Raw genomic sequence first — 20,248 nt, 5'->3', positions numbered from 1 at the left:
TGTCTGCAGATGGCTGTTTACCTGTGAGTCTCCCTGTATATGTGTGTGCTGGCAAGTGAGTAATGAAGTCTTGCAGTGACATGTGATCATGTGATCATGTCACCTGAACTGGAATCCATCTTTAACCTGGTGCTTTTCCAGTGAGGGGGGGTGGAAACTGAGAGAGACAAAGGGTTCCCGCCTTATGCAAAAGATATATAAAGGGGTGGAAGAGAACAGAGAGGGAGAGGAGCCATCATGGAGAATCCCCTAGATAACACCTAAGCTGGAACAAAAGCTGTACCAGGGGAAAGAATTGTGCCCAGGCCTGGAAGGTGTCCAGTCTGAGAAAAACTTACTGAAGCATCTCTGAGGGTGAGATTATCTGTATTTAGTTTGATTAGGCATAGATTTGCGCATTTTATTTTATTTTGCTTGTGACTTACTTTGTTCTGTCTGTTACTACTTTGAACCACTTAAATCCTACTGTCTGTATTTAATAAAATCACTTTTTATTTAGTAATTTACTCAGAGTATGTATTAATACCTGGGGGAGCAAACAGCTGTGCATATCTCTCTATCAGTGTTATAGAGGGCGAACAATTTATGAGTTTGCCTTGCATAAGCTTTATGCAGGGTAAAACGGATTGATCTGGGTTTAGACCCCATTGGGAGTTGGGCATCTGAGTGCTAAAGACAAGCACACTCCTGTGAGCTGGTTTTCAGGTAAACTTGCAGCTTTGGGACAAGTGATTCAGACCCTGAGTCTTTGTTAGAGCAGACTGGAGTGTCTGGCTCAGCGAGACAGGGTGCTGGAATCCTGAGCTGGCAGGGAAAACAGAAGCAGGGGTAGTCTTTGCACATTGGGTGGCAGCTCCCAAGGGGGTTTCTGTGATCCAACCCGTCACAGTGGCGTAGTCGAGCAGGATCTGTGCACAGTTGATTGCTTTGAGATACTGGTAGTGATTTTAAGTGAATTTTAAGTGTGGTGGCTGAAGAACAGACAAAGTGGTTACTGGTTTGTTATTTTCTGTTTGCTTATTTCGGGAAAGGAAATTAGGGACAGAAAAGGAAGCAAAATAAGTAAGAATGAAGATCAAAAGAAGCTAAAACTACACAAGTTGCAAATTGCCCAGAAAGACTGAACAATGGGCGCTGGAAATGTCTCTGTTAACTAAGAAGCCCCTGAGCTGAGTACATCTCAGTTTCAGTGAACTGCAGATGGGTGTGGCCCAACCTCTGTCTGTGCTGAAGCTGACTGGAGTGTCTAACCTAGCAAGACAGGAGGGGAGGGGTGCCTGTTCTGGCAGGAGGGTGTTCTCTGTGGTATCCCAGCTCATCAAGTGATGGTCTCAAGGGAAGACAAATGGAAATTGATGTACAATTTGCCTGGGAAAAGGCTGCCCTGGAAAAAGAAAAGGCTGCCCACCAGCCTGGACTTAAGAGACAAAGCAATTAAGACCCAGAAGCATGACCTGGCTGTAATGGAGTGGAAGAGGTGCACAGAGACATGTATCCTGGAGCTGGAAGTTGGGGTCCTGGTGACTGCTGCGGTGGGAACAAACCCCAAGGACTCTAGCTGGAAGCAAACCCAACCTGAGTGAAAGGGGGGGGATTTTGCTGGCCAGCGAAAGGTCTCTCATAGCTGGTAGCTGTGAGCCTACAGCTGGATCAGGGTCTCTTTCCCTTTTGGTCCCTTTTCCCTTTTGGGGGACACAGGAGTGTCTGCCCCATAGGGGAGCCCAAAAACGAATTTTAGGTATACTGCCTCTGCCATGGTCAGTGTCCAAGTCTCTGGCAGTAAGTTCAGGAGGAGGGTGTGACGTTGTGCAGTCTATATGGTTTTATAAAAATATAAGTGAGTATAATGTAACTGGGATATGCTTCATGCAAAAGGTCTCTTGTAAGGTATCATTACAAAGCTTATAATCTACTGAGTGTGATCATCCTATTTGTAGAAATGTACCACTCTTGTATCTAAAACTAGAAATATAAAATGTAACTCTGAGGGCCTATTGTAATTATGTAAAGTGTGGGCCATTAATGATGGTTTGGAATCTTGATGACTCCCATTGTCTGCAGATGGCTGTTTACCTGTGAGTCTCCCTGTATATGTGTGTGCTGGCAAGTGAGTAATGAAGTCTTGCAGTGACATGTGATCATGTGATCATGTCACCTGAACTGGAATCCATCTTTAACCTGGTGCTTTTCCAGTGAGGGGGGGTGGAAACTGAGAGAGACAAAGGGTTCCCGCCTTATGCAAAAGATATATAAAGGGGTGGAAGAGAACAGAGAGGGAGAGGAGCCATCATGGAGAATCCCCTAGATAACACCTAAGCTGGAACAAAAGCTGTACCAGGGGAAAGAATTGTGCCCAGGCCTGGAAGGTGTCCAGTCTGAGAAAAACTTACTGAAGCATCTCTGAGGGTGAGATTATCTGTATTTAGTTTGATTAGGCATAGATTTGCGCATTTTATTTTATTTTGCTTGTGACTTACTTTGTTCTGTCTGTTACTACTTTGAACCACTTAAATCCTACTGTCTGTATTTAATAAAATCACTTTTTATTTAGTAATTTACTCAGAGTATGTATTAATACCTGGGGGAGCAAACAGCTGTGCATATCTCTCTATCAGTGTTATAGAGGGCGAACAATTTATGAGTTTGCCTTGCATAAGCTTTATGCAGGGTAAAACGGATTGATCTGGGTTTAGACCCCATTGGGAGTTGGGCATCTGAGTGCTAAAGACAAGCACACTCCTGTGAGCTGGTTTTCAGGTAAACTTGCAGCTTTGGGACAAGTGATTCAGACCCTGAGTCTTTGTTAGAGCAGACTGGAGTGTCTGGCTCAGCGAGACAGGGTGCTGGAATCCTGAGCTGGCAGGGAAAACAGAAGCAGGGGTAGTCTTTGCACATTGGGTGGCAGCTCCCAAGGGGGTTTCTGTGATCCAACCCGTCACACCATCCTGTCATGGTCTCACTAAGCCGTGGTTACCCCAACAATACCCTTACAAAGGGACTCACGGGCATGGCAAATTGGCATAGTAATAAGGGAGCGTGGTGAGACACTACTAGGTATAACAAGATTTGACCCTCACACAGCACTACATTCTTTGAACTTTCTTGTGTTGTGTTTCACTAGCAGAGAGAGTGAGTTGTGACACTTAAATCACAGCTACATCTCTATATATTTATTTATTCAATAAAAAACATGCAAAATGTATTTTGTAACTTTGGGGAATTCTTGGGTAAGCTGTGCCTCGCTTGCTTAGGCTTACAAGCTGCCCCTGTTCGAGTGGCTAAAGGGTTAATGGCACCCAGGGTTTTTGCCGCCCCAAGCAGGGGGGGGGGGAAGCCGCGATCGCAATTGCGATCGGCGGCACTCCAGTGGCAGCTCCACCGCGCCGCTTTCTTCTTCGGTGGGAATTCAGCGGCAGGTGCTTCCCTCCGAGAGGGATCCGCCGCCGAATTGCTGCCGAACAGCCCAACATGCCGCCCTTTCCCCTTGGCTGCCCCAAGCACCTGCTTGCTGGGCTGGTGCCTGGAGCCGGCCGTGGTTAGCGGCCACATAAGAATAGTGGGATAGAAGTTAGCAGTTAAAAAACAAAACAAAAAAACCCCCAAAACTCTTAACAGGAAGATGTATTAGAATATGGAAAAGTCTTTGAAGACATTCTCAGAGCTACTTGAAACCACACTGATCAAAGCACTAAAGAACATACTGTTGGGGAAAACTGCATAGGTAGGGTGATGGATTGTATGGGCTAAAGTGGATTTTCCTCTCCCTAGCCTCTCTGATTCTCATATAAATTTACTTCATAATTAACTGTAGTGGAAGTGTAGACTATGAAATTTCAGTGAGTACCTTGAAACTTCTCTGTGGTAATGGTAAGTTTAAGCCCTGATCCTGCTACCATTGAAAGCAATGGCAAAATTCCATTGATATCAGTAGTACAGGATCAGCACCACATACAGCTTACTCTATCCTTCTTCCCCTTGCACTATCAGTGAAGTTAGCTGAATGTCTTAGAAAGTATTTTTATTCGGCTGTTTGTGAGCAAGATAGACTGCACACAATCATAGTCATATACAGTTACATTGGTATAATATCTTTCTACTCCCTGTCTCCTTTTTCCCACAACTCCCCAAGTGCACTATACCCTCTTACCTAGTGATAAGTATATTTAAAGAAACATGCACAAGCATACATTTTGCTAGTGTTGTACTAGACAATGAGTGATACTATAGAGAAAATAGACACTGAAAAATTGAAAGCAGTGATTGGCATCATGTCAGCAAAAGAGCAAAACACTCTATAGGCAACACAAAACAACCAACAAATCCTCTGCATGTGGCTAATAGATTAGAACCCCCATAACCTGGATTTATGTATGCCCAACAGAGGGGATTTATTTAAGAGGTCAGAAACTAACAACATCCATAGACTTGTAGACATAATTGACTGGGTTAAAATCACTCAGCTCCTGTTTTGGTTCCCTTGCTTGGCTCAGAGAAAGTTTTTGACAAAGCAAAATGAGAGTCCGAGCTTTGTGTCTTATGGATGGTGGGGATTTAACAAGAAATGCATTGATTAGATTGTCATCCAGAGTTTCAAACACACACACAAATCTGCTTGAGCAACTGCAACTTTTATTGGGCTCCATGGATTCATCATGAAGTTACCTCCCCTTCTCCACAGGTGAAGAACTAGTTGAGGCCATCAGATTACACTCAGCAGTATTAGCAGGTCACAGGTGGTCACACTTTACAAGGTGTTTTTCTGGATTGCTATAGTGCTTCCTCTCTGTTTGGTATCAGTGGGCTGCCTAATCTAACTCCACTAACATCCATTGCAAACTTCCCCTCTTATAAACATCACTATACCAAACACTTGACTCTCTTCCACAGTAAAGTCTTTAGAGATGGAGAGCTTCTCAGTTCTCACTACTTTTTCTGTTTCATTTTGCAGACTTCCATGGTAAGTTTGGGAAGCCTCCTGGGTAAAGAGACCGACAAAGCAAAAATTTCAGTTTTCAATTACAGAATGTATTTCAAGTGTGAAGCATCCCTATATCTTCATTAGTTGTGTCACACTGTCTCCTCTCAGCACTTCCAGGATCTCTTATGTGTATGGAATGCTCTCCATATCTTTAAATCTCAAGAAGGCTTATTTCTTATGAACTACTTGATCATACTTATTTATTCTTTTTTTAATTATGAGATTCATTTCTACATGTTGCAGGGTCTTATATCTATCAATATTCAATAAAAAATAATTGGGGGTAGAAATTAAGCATCCTGTAAAGGGCTTTGAATTGTATGTGTTGATTCTTTATCACAGAACCTTTAATATCAAAAGAATCATTTTCCTATATTATCTACCATGTTGCATATGTTACTATTTTCCATTCCCTGTCTCAGGTACACTGTGCCCAAACCCAGTGAGTCCATACTCAATTTGTCCATGTGCTGAGGTATCAGAAATTCTACCAGTAGCCAATGTTAGTATTAGATGTTAGAATATTTGTAACTCATTTTCCTAAGTTTGTAAAAATCTTTTTTTATTTGAATTTTTAACGTACTTTGGAGTCTCCAATTCTGGCAGTATATTGTATCAACGTTCTTCTACTTCATTAAACAGAATTTATCATGATATAATTACATGAAAATGCTTAATTCTATTTGTAAGTAATAAACTGCTTAATTGCTTAAAACTACTATTTCACCTAAATAATAGTATCTTTTGCATGCTTATAGTAATTCTTAAATTCATATAAAGACAAGAAATTGGCTTGCACATTTTATATGAAAGAATAATATTCCTAGGATGTTCAATACACCTATATCACTCTTCTTTCTCTGGTGGCTTAGTAGCTTCAGATGTATAGAAATAACATTTTGTTGCCAGAATATGATCTATGATCTAATTATTTCTAGATACATGACTAAAGCAGAAAGGTTTTAAATAACAGAAGAATGATTGTCTGGAGTATATTCCCACTCTTCCCTATTGCAGGCAAACTCTCATTTCCCCTCTATTCTAAAATAATAATTTTAGGACATGTGAAAGAAACATATTAAATGAAAACATTTATCAATACACACTCTCCATTATTCTTTCTACCGTGGAGTGTGTGACCCAAAAACACATTAATGCCAACTGGCAAGAGGGTTACAGGAATGTCCTGATTCTTGTATGTACATTGATGGTTTGCCAAAGAATGTCATGTGAGCTCTCAAATTAAAGCTGTGGTCTCACTGGTCATTAATATGAAATGTATGTACAGATACTATTTAAGGAGTTATGTATACTGAATATATTTTTTAAGTCAGCATCAAGGTGGAGTTGACAAACAGGTTTTCTGTCAGACAGGAAATGTTTATTCACCTGTCTCTCTGAGATGTAAATTAAGCAGTGTAAGGTAACACAGGGGATATACATTTACTTACAGAAGTCAACAGAGATGTGAAGTCAACAGGGAAGAGCACATAGGAAAAACAAGTGATGGGGGATTATATTGTCTGAGTACACTCAACTTTGGGGATATAAATAGAAGGCAAACAAGACCTCCCCAAACCTGTAGCTAGGAAGGAAATGGGCAGAGCACTTACATACCATGTTGCATATGTTACTATTTTCCATTCCCTGTCTCAGGTACACTGTGCCCAAACCCAGTGAGTCCATACTCAATTTGTCCATGTGCTGAGGTATTAAATCCAGACGTATGTGTGGATTTAATTTGAAACATTATGAGTAATCCTGTTGAACTCAATTGGACTGTCCGGTCCTTGAAGTTAAATCTGTGCATAAGTCTTTGCAGGATTGAGGCCTTGCTGACTGAGCAGTGTATAGTAACTTTCAGTGAGAATACAATATGCAGATTCCTGGACTGACAGATTACCAAGTGTAAATTGGCTTCAGTAACTGTACAGCATGCAAATTTCTGTACTCGGATTCACTACTGCACTCAGAACTCACCTTCCACATGCCCAAACCAAACATAGAGATCTCAGCCTCTCATTTCATTAGATGAAAGATGCATGTTTGCACATGCTTAAATTCTTCAGTAAGATATTAAATAATCAGCTATGACCATATCTGCACAGAGTATCCTCTGCCAAATCACTCATATCATCATAAATAAATTATTGTAATAATTAGGTGATGTATAAATACTAGAGTGTGCTAGACACATACAAATATAAGGCATGTTCCCATCCCAGATGAGCTACTGATCTAGTTTTTAAGATTGAATTCCGTTCCTATTGAGCCCAATGGGAGTATTTTCATTTACTTCAGTGGAACTGAATGGCACCCTTACCCATGATTCCGCGGGTGAGAATAGCTGACCATGGCAGGAAGAAAGGGAGGATGAAAGTCGCAAGGACAACATTGTGACATTAGTTCCATATTCTTCATAGAAATATTGTTATGATGTGAATATGGCATAACTAAGATATGCAAGATGGGTCATGTGAGGTGTCATTGGAAAGGTTATGATTTACTGAATGTGATTATCCAATTTGTATGCATGTATCATTTCTGTCTCTGAAGTGAGAAATATTGTCTATGTAATAACTATAACTGGATTTTCACCTGGGGAACACCCACCAGACAATATGCAAACAGTGTGGATGGGCCATTAGGAAAGACAATATGATTTTGAAGATATTAATCTCCCTCCTTTCTGAGAAGTTTCCTGGGATGCTGCTTTGACACTGCAGGGTCATGTGATCATGTCACCTGGTACAGGATACCATCTTAAAATACTGGTATTTTTCCACAGGATGGGGAAACAAAGGGTTCCCGTCATATGCCAATCCTATTTAACTCGCTCCCCAACCTTAATCTCAGCTCTTCCCCACTGCCTCCCCGCCCAAGAAGGAAGACTGCTGAAAACACCTGAAGAAACAAAGGAACTAAACTGTGGGAGGCAGGGGCTGAGCCCAGGCAAGAAAGGTCAGCCTGTAAAAGGAATCCCTGGAGATTTAAGCTGTAAGCAGTGCAGTTTACCTTCAAGAAACTCTGCAACCTGCTTGAAACAACATTTAGGGTGAGAAAGTATTATTTGTAGCCGGTATTCCTTAGTGTATTAAGCTTAGTTTGCATGTTTTGTTTTATTTGCTCAGTAATCTGCTTTGATCTGTTTGCTATACCTTATAATCACTTAATTTCCTTTTGTAGTTAATAAACTTGGTTTGTTTGTTTTTTGTCTATTCCAAAACCCAGTTTGCGCAGTTCATGATGCGGGGGGGCAAAAAGCCGTGCATATCTTCCTCCACATTGAGAGAGGGGGTGAATTTCATGAGCTTATGCTGTACAAATCTCTATACAGTGCAAGACAATATAATTTTGGGTTTATACTCCAAAATTCTGAGCTGAGTCCTCCCACACAGAGCTGATAGTCTGCAATGTGATTCTACAACTGGGTGTGTCCCTACCTATGTCTGTGATGGAAGGGGGCTTGAGAGCCTGTCACAGCGGCACAGAGTAAGGGCAACCCAGTGGTGGGACAGGCCATTTCAGTGGGACCCCAGCACATCAGGTGGCACCCCAGAAGAGGGGTCCAACCCATCACAAACATTTCACAGTTGCTTGGTTTGGTTATGTGTATGTCTTGATCAGGGCCGGCTCCAGCATTTCTGCCGCCCCAAGCAAAAAAAAAAAAAAAAGCCGCGATCGCAATCTCGATTGGCGGCGGCAATGGGGAAAAAAAAAAAAAAGCCGCGAACGGCAGCGGCAGTTCAGCGGCAGGTCCTTCGCTCCTAGAGGGAGTGAGGGACCTGCCGCCCCCGAATTGCCGCAGGTGCCGCCCCTCTCCCTTGGCCTCCCCAAGCACCTGCTTGTTAAGCTGGTGCCTGGAGCCGGCCCTGGTCTTGATGGCATTACTGACTGGCTTGCTTATATGTATTTATTTACATTATTTAATGACTTGCTCATAATCTTATTTTGGCTGTGTGCCTGAATTTTTAACTGCCTTACAAAAATCACTAAGAAAAATAAGTGAGAAAATCCTTCAGATATAGTATAAATAAAGTCTAGATCTTGAATGTTTTGCATAGATATGTTGTGCAAAAGCCTGTTCTCTTAATTGTCCAAGGTCATAAGTTCAACTCAGTCTGTTATGTAAAATTGTTAAAGTCACAAAAGCTGGTACAAACTACATCAGTTAAGTTTTAAAAAAACTGTGTTCAGAGGTCTTCAAGGCCCCCGGTAAAGTCTCAGGTTGGCATGACAACAAGCTGAAAGATTCTAGAACTGGGAGTTAATGGTTATAGGTGAAATCACTAAAATGTGTTTTGATATGTTAATGGGATGACGCTGATAGCCATCCTTGCACATTGACTAAATGGGAGCAGTGGGGCAGATGGACAGAAAGGAATGACTCTTCCAATCATGGCTGCCACCCCAATGGGACCCTGGGATCCATCATGGCACTGTTGGGCCTTCATTGTCCTGATCCTGAAAGGCACCCTGACCACATTAGGCCAGGAAGAGGGAAACAGATGCCATCACCACCTCCATTGGCTTCAGCTAAATCTTGAACAACACCTGGAATTCAAGCCTTAAGTTCTTGCTATTGCTCCCTCTCTACTTTGTCATTTTCCTTCCCCACCTTATTTCTCCTCTTTCTTATCTTGCTTCTTTTGCCTTCTGCCTAATATGCACATGTCTACACTGCACTAAAAGACCTGCAGCCCCAAGTCTCAGAGCCCAGGTCAGTTGACTTAGGCTTGTGGGGTTCGGGCTAAGGGCTAAAAATAGCAGTGTTCATGTTCCTGCTTGGTCCGGAACCCAGGCTCTGAAAGTTGAGGGGGGGGGGTAGGGTCTGAGAGTCCAGCCTGAGTGGCCATACTGTTTTGAGTCCCGCAGCCCAAGCCCTGTGAGCCCAAGTCAGTTGACCCAGGCTCTGAGATTCTGTGCCAGGGTTTTTTCTTTGCAACATAAACATACCCTCAGTGTCTGGCTTAACCACCAAGACCATTCCACCATTTGCAACTGTGCTTTTGCCCAAAAAGAGCAGCCTAAAAGCAATGCCTTAAACAGTCCAGTGCTGGTACAAGTTTGCCAGATCTCAGTGACTGATATGATCATGTACCATGACTGTGTCTCTCTGCCAACAAGGTTGCAAGAGAAAGTTGGCACCAAAGAAAGAAGCTAAATTTTCTATCTTTGCTATTCTCTTCCCCCCTTTTGTATGTCTTGCTTTGTCTTAAAGGAAACAGAACTGGATTGCAACAGCTCAAAACCATTTTTCCTCTTTTTTCCCCTAACAAAAGAGTTAGTTATTTTCAATAACATCTAAAAGGACTGCCAAATAAAAGGTTTCCCTATAAAAAAATCTATACAGCTAAAGAGAATAAAGGAAATGGTAGAGAGTAGGTCATATTTTTTCTAATTTTTAATGCTGTAACTGTCCCCCTGTTTTTTATCACAAGGTTGCAAAATTATTAATGGTAATTGTTACAATAATATAACACAACCCTGGTCCACACTTAACTGTAATGTTGTAATAGTAAACAAGGATTTTATTAACATCTGACCCTTTATTGGACATGAGATATATCCTTAGCAAAACAGCCAGCACCCCCCCACACACACAGCCCCGTTGAAGTCAGTGGGGTTCAGTGTGGAAAGAACTGTGCGCAGTAGAGTGCTTTGTTTGGATTTCTTTAAAATGTATATGCTGCTCTCTGTTTGTGTTCAAGAAGGTTAGGTCAAATAAATGTTCCTCTCACTTGAAGCCTAAGGTAGTGAGGTTTGTGATGGTCCTCAGCTCCTGTGGGAGTTTGCACCATAGTCTCAGACTGGTCCTCGAGACAGCTGTCTCCAATGTAGACAAGCTGTAGTGTTTGTCCTTTGGATCTGGAACACACTACTGCACACATTCCTATCTTGGTATGATTGAAACTTAAGACTAACCCTTTACTTATACATCAGGTGTGTATGTACACTTTAGTCAAATTATTTAGATACAAAACTTTACTCTAGTGTAATGGATCCAAAATTCTTCAAGTCTCTCCCCTTTTAATTTACTTTAATTCTGTATCAAGTGACTATTTTCTTAGGCAATCTCTGATATAATATTCAAGATTTTCTGCGCGCGCGCACACACACACAACCTGACACAACCTTTGCTTTAGATGGCATCATTCTAACACATTTCAGCAAAAGTAATTTAGAAACTGTGATGCTTTGATTATACTTGGGCTAAACCCTGTATTTCAGGTTTATGGGGAAATAACTTTCCACCTGCATCAGGAGCAAGGGATCATTTCACTAGTGACATAATTCTCCTTCTCTCTCCTCCTGAGTCTGTTCAGAAGGGACGCTTTAGTACCTGTTAAAGGTCTCCATCACTGTGGTTGTGTCTCCTGTCCCTTTTTTTTTTTTAATGAATCAGCATTTCTTGGCAAGAACACAGAATGGGACAAAACAGCAGGTCAGCTGAAAGGGATGGGATAAGGGAGGATGTTTCATAGTCCTATCCCATTAATCTGAAACCTTGGCAGATTTAAAAACTGTTCTGCCTGGAAATAAATGACTTACTTTAAACAATTTGGTCACCTTTTATCATATCATCTGAATCTATTTCATCTTTAAACCAAGGTGCACAATAGAGTTGGCATTCAGATAACACTATGCATGACATTCATTTATTCTAGTGTATTTGATGTTTTTACATTTTTTCCTGTTTGATTTTTATTTAATACCTGGCATCTCATAGCAGTCATTAGCATCTCTCCTGTCACTTGGTATGATTTTAAAAACTCAATCTAACCAGTTATCTTGGTGTTTTCCTCTCCAATTTGTACTCTGACAAAGATGTCATGAATCTAAATGGAACCCCAGAACATATTCATGTGAAGGCACAAATGCAGCCTTGTAAAATTCTACTCACCAGCTGTCCTGGGGTGAGTACAATATCATAGTTTTTTCATTTCCATCAATCATTAGAGTAAAAAGCAAGTGAACAGATTTTGTACTTTGGTGGATATATGTTAATAATTTGCAAGGCTGGGATAATCTTTTATTAATAGTGCGCCAGACTGTGAATCCTTTCTCACATTGGTAAGCTTACTCACACAAGTAGTCCCTCTGCCTGCTCTCTGACTACTCTGAGCAAGGGGTTTGCAAACCAGCCCATTCATTGCAAATAGTCCCATTATGTTATGTAGAAATAAAAGAAAAATTGACATTTGCAAATCTATTATAGCATCAATGAAGATGAATTAATTGACTCAATCCTAGTATGCAAAGTTAATTCAGATCTTGGTTTAGTAATAATTATGGCATATATTTCCAGAAGTGGGTCAGTGCAGCGATGCTTTAATGAAATATATAATATGAAAATACGTCGCAATGTTACATGAGCTGTGTGTACACCCAGCAAGATATGTTTGGGGAATACAATAACAAGAGAAAATATGGAGGAGAAAGCAACCTGCTGTAATGGCTAAATTAGATGACAAGAGCGAATGTTGCAATCATATAGTTATTCACCTTGGGATTTCAGCATTATTTGAAAAATAATATACAGCTCACGTGAAGCCATCTTAGTGCTGGAATGCATCTAACACTTTAAGTCACATACCAATTTCCATATACAGTAATGTGATTTTTTTTTACCTTATATTTGCATTTTAGAAATAGCTTTATTTGTACTTGATGTAATTAAAATATGTCACACACAGAAGCCAAACTTTTGCCTTAAACTTGATTAAGAATTATTACTTGCTTTCCAAAAAGAGCAGATTTGGGGAGAATGTCTGTTTGATTGGCAGGGGGCTGTTTTTTTCTTCATTTTGTAGGGTAAGGATTTATTTTTAGAAGGTGGGTTGGCTAGGAAATCCACTGCAAGGAAACACTGAGGTCACCAAAACTCATTTCACTGAGGTATCATGAAAGTTCAAGCTAAGTTCTCTAACCCATTATTCTTCCTACTCCAAGGTGGTGTAGTAAAGTGGGTTCAAGTAACCTAGGCAACAGTGATGCCAAGATACAGATTGGAACTGACTAGCACCTGACTGAGTTCCCACTAAAGTCAATAGTACTCTTGCAATTTGGGAGCAAGATTGGGCACTGATGGCAACACTGTGAAACTTCTATATTTTAGAAATAGATTTTCATACCTGGGTCAGTCCATTAACAGGTGCAACACGTTCTCAATCCTGTGTGCTCAACTGTTTAAAGTTATGTGCTGTAGTACTAAATAATATATTACACTTAAATAGCACCTTCATCAGGGTAATTTCTCATTACTCACAGGTGTAGCTTACTTTACTGATTGCTGCACTAGGAGGAAAGGGATGAGACTATGGGGCAGACAGGGTTTTTTCTTCTAGAGACAGGCGGGAGCTTACCTGTTGGGGTGCTGTGCTCATGATATTCATTAAATGCATTTCTTTTCATGTGGTAGCATTCCTGAGGCAGCTTACAATATGAAACAAGAATGTGCTGTGCAGATATTTTGTTTGTTAGCACTAATTTTGTCATTAGTACCAATATGTATTTGCTGATAACAGGTTCTGTGGATTGTTGAAGCTAGGTATTATTTTGGCAATACAATACTGAATTAAAGTTCTTCTTCCCTTCCTATTTTTTGCTTTCCTCAGTGTACAGTAAAAGGACTTAGAGATGTTCTAAAAGGCACCCCTTTACACAGATTGTGTTATCATGCAAGTTGTTCATTTCCTAACTACGTGATAAAATTGTCTACAAAGGATGCAGGCTGACCATCTTATTAGAGATAAGAGGCTTGTTTCTGCACTGGTGTAAATCAGGACTAACTCCTCTGAAGTCAATGGCATTATACTGGTGTAAATGAGTGAGAGAGCAAGAGGCAGGCCAAGAATTCCCGCAGCATAGTTTCAAGGTGAGAAATGTCCTCTTCTGCTTTAAATTGGCTACAAGATTCAGTAATTTAGTACTTCTTTATAATAAGAACTGCTCTTTGATAGTGGGTCATGGAGTGAAGCCACCACAAGTAGAGATCTGCAGGATTAAGCATTTCAAAGACTGTACAGGTACAATAGCTCCTGAAATAAAATGAACTTTTGGGTGAGAATCACTACAAGATTTTCATTCCCTTCCCCATTCTGGGAATCTTAATGGTTCACATTCTGGGAATCGTAATGGTTCTCTCAACTCTATCATTATTAGTTATACTTTTAGACAGCAAAGGGAGTCTGTTTTTGTGACCAGTGTGCACTCTGTGTTTCAGAGCTCTGAGGGATTCCTGATTTTTCCTATACAGTCTTTTGCCTGGAGGACTGCAGAAAGGTGGATGCTCTGCTTTAGGGTAGATGTTGTGATACAATAAACAGTTCAAATGCTCTCCTCCTTACTTTTCAAGCACCCTTTCTGTTTGAAATAATGACATTTGCAATATAGTTACACCAATAAATGCTACAGTAGTAATTACAGTGCCTGATGGACACCACATTTTACAGCAAAAACATATTTACTATTTTGCATACAAGAAATGTGGGAATTGCTTAAGCCTTAAGACCTGGAATAGACTGTTCATACTAATGACAAAAGACTCCTTATTCCATTATTTTAAAATAAATCCAAAATTTAGAGGCCTAATCATGGTAAATGGAGCCTTTCACCTCAAGGTTATCAATATTGCTAAGCATACTATTCATCTTTAATAAGTTACCTAAGGCCTGGTCTACACTACAAAGTTAGGTCAATGCAAGGCAGTTTACATCAATCTAGTTGTGCATATGTCTACATTTAAATTTTACTTCCACTCATGCAAGTGCTCCATTACACCAATGTAGTAATACCACCTCCCCAAGCAGCACAGAGCCACAGTTCATGTACTTAGATTGACACAGTGCAAGAGTAGGCACGGTATTAGTTATCTCGACCTTAGCTGTCCTCCAGCAGCTGTCCTAGAATGCCCACACTTATCACTCTGTTCACCATTGTGAACTCCACTGACAAGGGGTCATGCAGACTGGAAGCCCCCCAATTCCTTAAAACCCCACAAATTTTTGAAATTCCTTTTCCTGATTGTCCAGTTTGATGAGCACACCTAGCAGCTCTCCATTGTTGAGTGCAATTGCCCAGCTAACCATGCCAGCTGCATGCTCCAGATTCACTCTCGCCTGGAGTAGACAGGCGATATTGGATCTCCTAGGTTTGTGGGGAGAAGAGGCTGTGCAGACACTGCTCCAAACCAGCTATAGAATGTTGACATCTATGAGCAGATTGCTCAGGGGATGCAGAAGAAGAGGTCTGACAGGGACCAGGAGCAGTGCTGTATGAAAGTCAAGGAGCTGTGGCTGACAGGGAGGCCAACAATCAATCCAGTGCCAAGCTACAGACCTGCTCCTTTTACAAAGAGCTGTATGCCAGGCTTGGGGGAGATCCCACTACACACCACCTCCATGGAGCCCAACTCCCAGGTCACTACCTTGAACACCCAGGAGGAGGTGGAAGAAGAGGCAGAGTGTGGCAGACATGTGACTGGGAGTTCCACGTGAGCCAGGACCAGTTTTTGACTCCACCACAGTCCATCCAGTCCTGCCAGTTGAACATGAGCAAGCCCAATGCAAGGGAAGGAACCTTGAGTAAGTCCATAAATACATTTTCACTTACAGGGATTTTCATTCCCCTCTAGAATTAAGTGAGGTGGGTGGGGATGTAGGGATATTAAAGAAGGTACTAACTGTGATTCCCCCAAGTGACAGTGACCCCCCCCCAATAATTTGTCCCCCACACTTTAAAATCCAACAGTTTCACCAAGTACAAAAATCTCTTGGGTCTTCTGTTAAAACTTGTAAGCTACTGTCTGTAGAAACCCTTGATTGTATCTATCCTGTGAAAGATACTTTATTACTATGTAAAACTTACAAACAAGTTAATTGACTTTGTTCTTGAAGTAATTGACACAATGTAAACAAACACTATAAGCCGTTAAGTGACTTTCACTTCATTGTAACAGCAACGGCTCCTAGACCCCCACCCTCTGTGATTAAAGGGCCGGGAGTCTCAAATGAATTAGCACACACTCCGAAAGTGGTGGAGACAGTAAATTAAAATATGGTTAAGATATGGAATGTATGTTGATGAATGCTTGATGTACATGAATGGTTAGGGAGGTGCCAGCCTAGAAAGGGAGTATCCATCGGCCAAAGAATGTGTCAAGTGGACCACCAGAACCCCCGGAGGGTAAACTGGGATCCACCCCATCACCTGGAAGGATGAGAAACACAAACTTTGGACAGTTTGGAGCCACCAGGAATGTGCCATCTGCTGATTGAGTCAGCAACAGCAGAATGAAACAGCTCCCACAGACTAACAGGAATTAATTCCTATAAGAATGGACTCTCAAGACTGAGGATTTTGAATCTCTGGTTCTGCTGCCAACCTCCAGGAGCATCAGGTGCACCTGACACAGACTCGGCTCCATCCTCATGACCAAGATACCTGGCCAGTAACTTGGCATGAGCAACTTCTAGGCTGCTAACTATAACACCTATACAAAACTTAAATGAATGATTGTGTGAATATATATGTGTGTGTGTGTGTGTGTATAAGGAATAAGTAGTGATAGGAATAAGTAGTCAAAACAACGTTGTTTACTTTTATCTTTTGCTTTATCATTATATTTACAATAAATGTGGCATCTTTGCCTTATCCCTCTTAATAAGATCCTGCTGGTTTTTATTCTATTGGTATAACAGGGAGAGGCATGCAGAGCAGTTTGTGTACACAGAGATGTCCCTTGAATCATCATGAGAGATATCAATGAAACTTTCATGGAGGTATTCTGCAATCCTCTACCGAAGGTTTCTAGGGAGGGCTGCCTTATTTTTTCCTCCACGGTAGGACACTTCCCCATGCCACTCAGCGATAACTTCAGCAGGCATCATTGCAGTACACAGGCCAAGGCAACTTCAGGATGCCAGCAGCAACTATGCTCTCTCTGCCTTAGTTACCCTCAGGAGTGCGATATCAGCTAAAATCACCACTGCCTGTGGAAAACGGTGCCAGTATTCAGTGTCATTGCGCTATGCTACTAGAATTGTGCAACCAAGCAATTCCCTCCTCATTTTCCCAATGCTCACCATAGCAGGTGCTGTTACTGGTGCTGTGCACAAACAATCCTAAGCAGAAGTGAGAATGTAGTGCTTAAATCTTTAGGGGAGAGCGGAGCAAGTTCAGCATCTTAAGTTTCACTTTTCGTAGTGAAACTGGGTGTTTTATCTTCAGCTGCTGCCATTGTGGTCCTCAGGGTCTCCCCCTCCATAGCTGGGGAATGCCTGAGTCAGATAAGGAGGAGCAAGAAGAGAACTCAGGATGACATGTTCAGTGAGATCCTGCAAGCCAGTGCTGCATCAGACCATGAGCACAGGGCCTGGAAGATGAACACTGCAAACAGCCTGGAGAAAGAAAGAGTGGAGAGGAGAAATGCCCTGGAGTCTCAGCGGGAAAAGGAGAGGGAGATGTACCTGGACATAATGGGGCTTCTCAGGCAGCAAAGACTCTGGTGGACCTGCAGGTTCAACAATCCTCAGCTCTCCTCCTTCTGCAGCCCATTGAGAACTCCTTATCAGGATCTCCCTATATCCCACCTCAACATTCCAGCTGGCATCAGGGGTCTCTGCACTACCACTTCCCATCCAGGGGACATGAAAGACAACCACAGAGTCACAGACACCAACCATGGCTTTCACATGTCAGTGTATGTGTAGTGAAATGGACATGAATATTCTTTCCCCTTAATAAGCTCTGTTCTCTTAATTTGTTTTTATTAAATGTTTAATGTATATATTTTTAAATTGCACATTTTACACTGATTTTTTTACAGAATAAAATTCTATTTGGAAAATAATTCATCTTTATTCATTCACAACATATATGGTCAAGTGCTCAGCAGTTCAGAAAGCAATCAATTACCTGTTACTGCAGTGTCACACAACTCATCGGTTCACTCACAAACTAAATTAATGTGTGCATTGCCAGTGTTGTATTCCCACATGTACAGCAATCACCACACGATTCCTATCAGGCCACAAGAGCAGGGCCAGGTATAGCACACTGTGACAATGCACACTACTCTGGCTCAGTGTTAAAATGGTCTTTCGAAGCCTCTCTGAGCAGTAACCTCCATGTTGAGCTCTTCTAATAGCTCTTGTACCTGGCTGTTCAAATTCATCAGACAGCTCTCCACCCCAGCAGAAACATTTCCCCCTTTGCTCCACAGATGTTATGCAGGACATAGCAGGCAGCTATATCCATTGGACCTCAGTGAGAAAAATATCCCAATCTTGTGAGTAAACAACATCGGCAACACTTCAAAGGACCAAAAGCACATTCAGCTCTTATTCTGCACCTGCTGAGTTGGTAGGTGAATCTTTCCTTGGTGCTGTTGAAGCAGCCAGTGTACAGCTTCATCAGCCAGGGGAGCAAGGGGTAGGCAAGATCACTATTGGCATTTTGACATTCCCAGTGGTAATCTGCCAGTCGGGAAAGAAAGTCCCTGCTCGTAGCTTTCTGAACAGTCCTGTGTTCTTAAAGATGTGAGCGTCATGCACCTTCCCTGACTAGCCCACACTGATGTCAGTGAAGCATTCCTGGTGATCCACCAATGCTTGTATAACCATAGAAAAGTAGCTCTTTTTGTTGGTGGTAAAGTGGTCTGGTGCCAAAAATAGGGATATATGTGCTATCACTTCACCACAGTTCAGGAACCCCATTGCTGCAAATTCATCCATTATTTCAGGGGTCGGCAACCTTCGGCATGCAGTCCATCAGGGTAATCCGCTGGTGGGCTGCGAGACATTTTTTTTACATTGACCGTCCGCAGGTATGGCCCTCCACAGGCACGGCCCCCCGCAGCTTCCACTGGCTGCAGTTTGCCGTTCCCGGCCAATGGGAGCTGCGGGAAGCGGCACAGGCTGCTGTCAGAGATGGCAGACAGCAAGGAAGGCCATGCAGATTTGAAAAAAAGGCATGAAAATTATGGGATACAGGTAACATTATGGGAAGTTGACCCCATGCTCCCAGTCACCCCTGAGTGACTTGTTTTGGTCCCATCATGCATTGCCAACACTTCCCAAAAGACAGTATTCAGGACAGTGGCGAGTTGCACCATAGGATACCTACCCATGGTGCATGCTATATTGATACACGCACTCCTGGTGACACAAAACACCATGTATGCACATGCACAAGCAATTTACTAACTGTGGTAGTTGTATGCTGATGTAACTTGAGTCAACATAAGTCTGTAGTATAGACATGGCCTAAGGAAGTTAGCCAGCTTTCTGCTTGTAAATTATTCATGAAAAGAGACAAGATTTTTTTTAAGAATGTATTTTCAAAACAGATTTCAGCCTGTGCATTCTTCAGCTTGGTTATTTGCTATTAATTTTTCACCATGATCATATAAACCTCATCATAGATTTTCTGCTCCTTGATTGGATAACTAATTTTGTCAGCAAACTTTCTATAAAATAAACTTAGATGCTGCTTTGTACCATCCCTTATTTTTGTTCTTTTTCCTCTTTCTCTCTTCCACGTTTTTCTTTTCTTCTATATCTGACTCTTATCTCACACTCTGCAATTAACTCCTCTAGTTCCCCTTGTCTAAGGGTATGTCTACATTACCCGCCGGATCGGCGGGCAGCGATTGATCCAGGGGGGCTCGATTTATCGCATCTAGTCTAGACATGATAAATTGACCCCCGAGTTCTCTCCCATCAACTCTCCTGTACTCCAGCGCCACGAGAGGTGCAAGCAGAGTTGACAGGGAAGCAGCAGCAGTCGACTCACTGCGGTGAAGACACCATGGTAAGTCTATCTAAGTACATCGACTTCAGCTACGTTATTCATGTAGCTGAAGTTGTGTAACTTAGATTGATTCCCCCTCCCCCCCCCCAGCGTAGACCAGGGCTAAGTCTGACTATTCATTCCCCTCTCTCCTTGTCCCCTTTTTCATTCCTTCTTTCATGACCAGCTCCTCCTCCTTCTCACGCCTTCCTCTATTAGCGCCTGGTCTCTCGTCCAAGGCCACATAACTCATCCCCTCAGCCTCCCAAGAGCAATCAGCATGAACTCTAGCCATCTAGCAACACGTCCTCCTCCAGTTCCTCTAGATGAGCTGGAACTGACCTACGTCCCCCGTGCTCCCCTCTGTGCAGTGAATCTGGGACTACCAGGATACTTGGCACCTGAGTAAGGGAAGATTGTGCTGCCACTTCCCAAGTCCACTGATAAGCCCAAGTCCAGGGCAGCATCACTGCCTGT

The 20,248-nt window shown here is 42.1% G+C and overlaps 1 pseudogene; it reads right to left on the bottom strand.

Annotated features, from left to right (window-relative positions):
• Positions 1-17,664, bottom strand: part of LOC135876195 (craniofacial development protein 2-like) — a 28,878-nt pseudogene extending 11,214 nt beyond the window's left edge.
• Positions 17,665-20,248: the final 2,584 nt, after the last annotated feature.

Source organism: Emys orbicularis, chromosome 3 (genome assembly GCF_028017835.1).
Source record: "Emys orbicularis isolate rEmyOrb1 chromosome 3, rEmyOrb1.hap1, whole genome shotgun sequence".
Taxonomy (NCBI): domain Eukaryota; kingdom Metazoa; phylum Chordata; order Testudines; family Emydidae; genus Emys; species Emys orbicularis.
The sequence above is the reverse complement of the archived record's forward strand: the minus strand, read 5'-3'. Positions and strand labels throughout refer to the sequence as shown.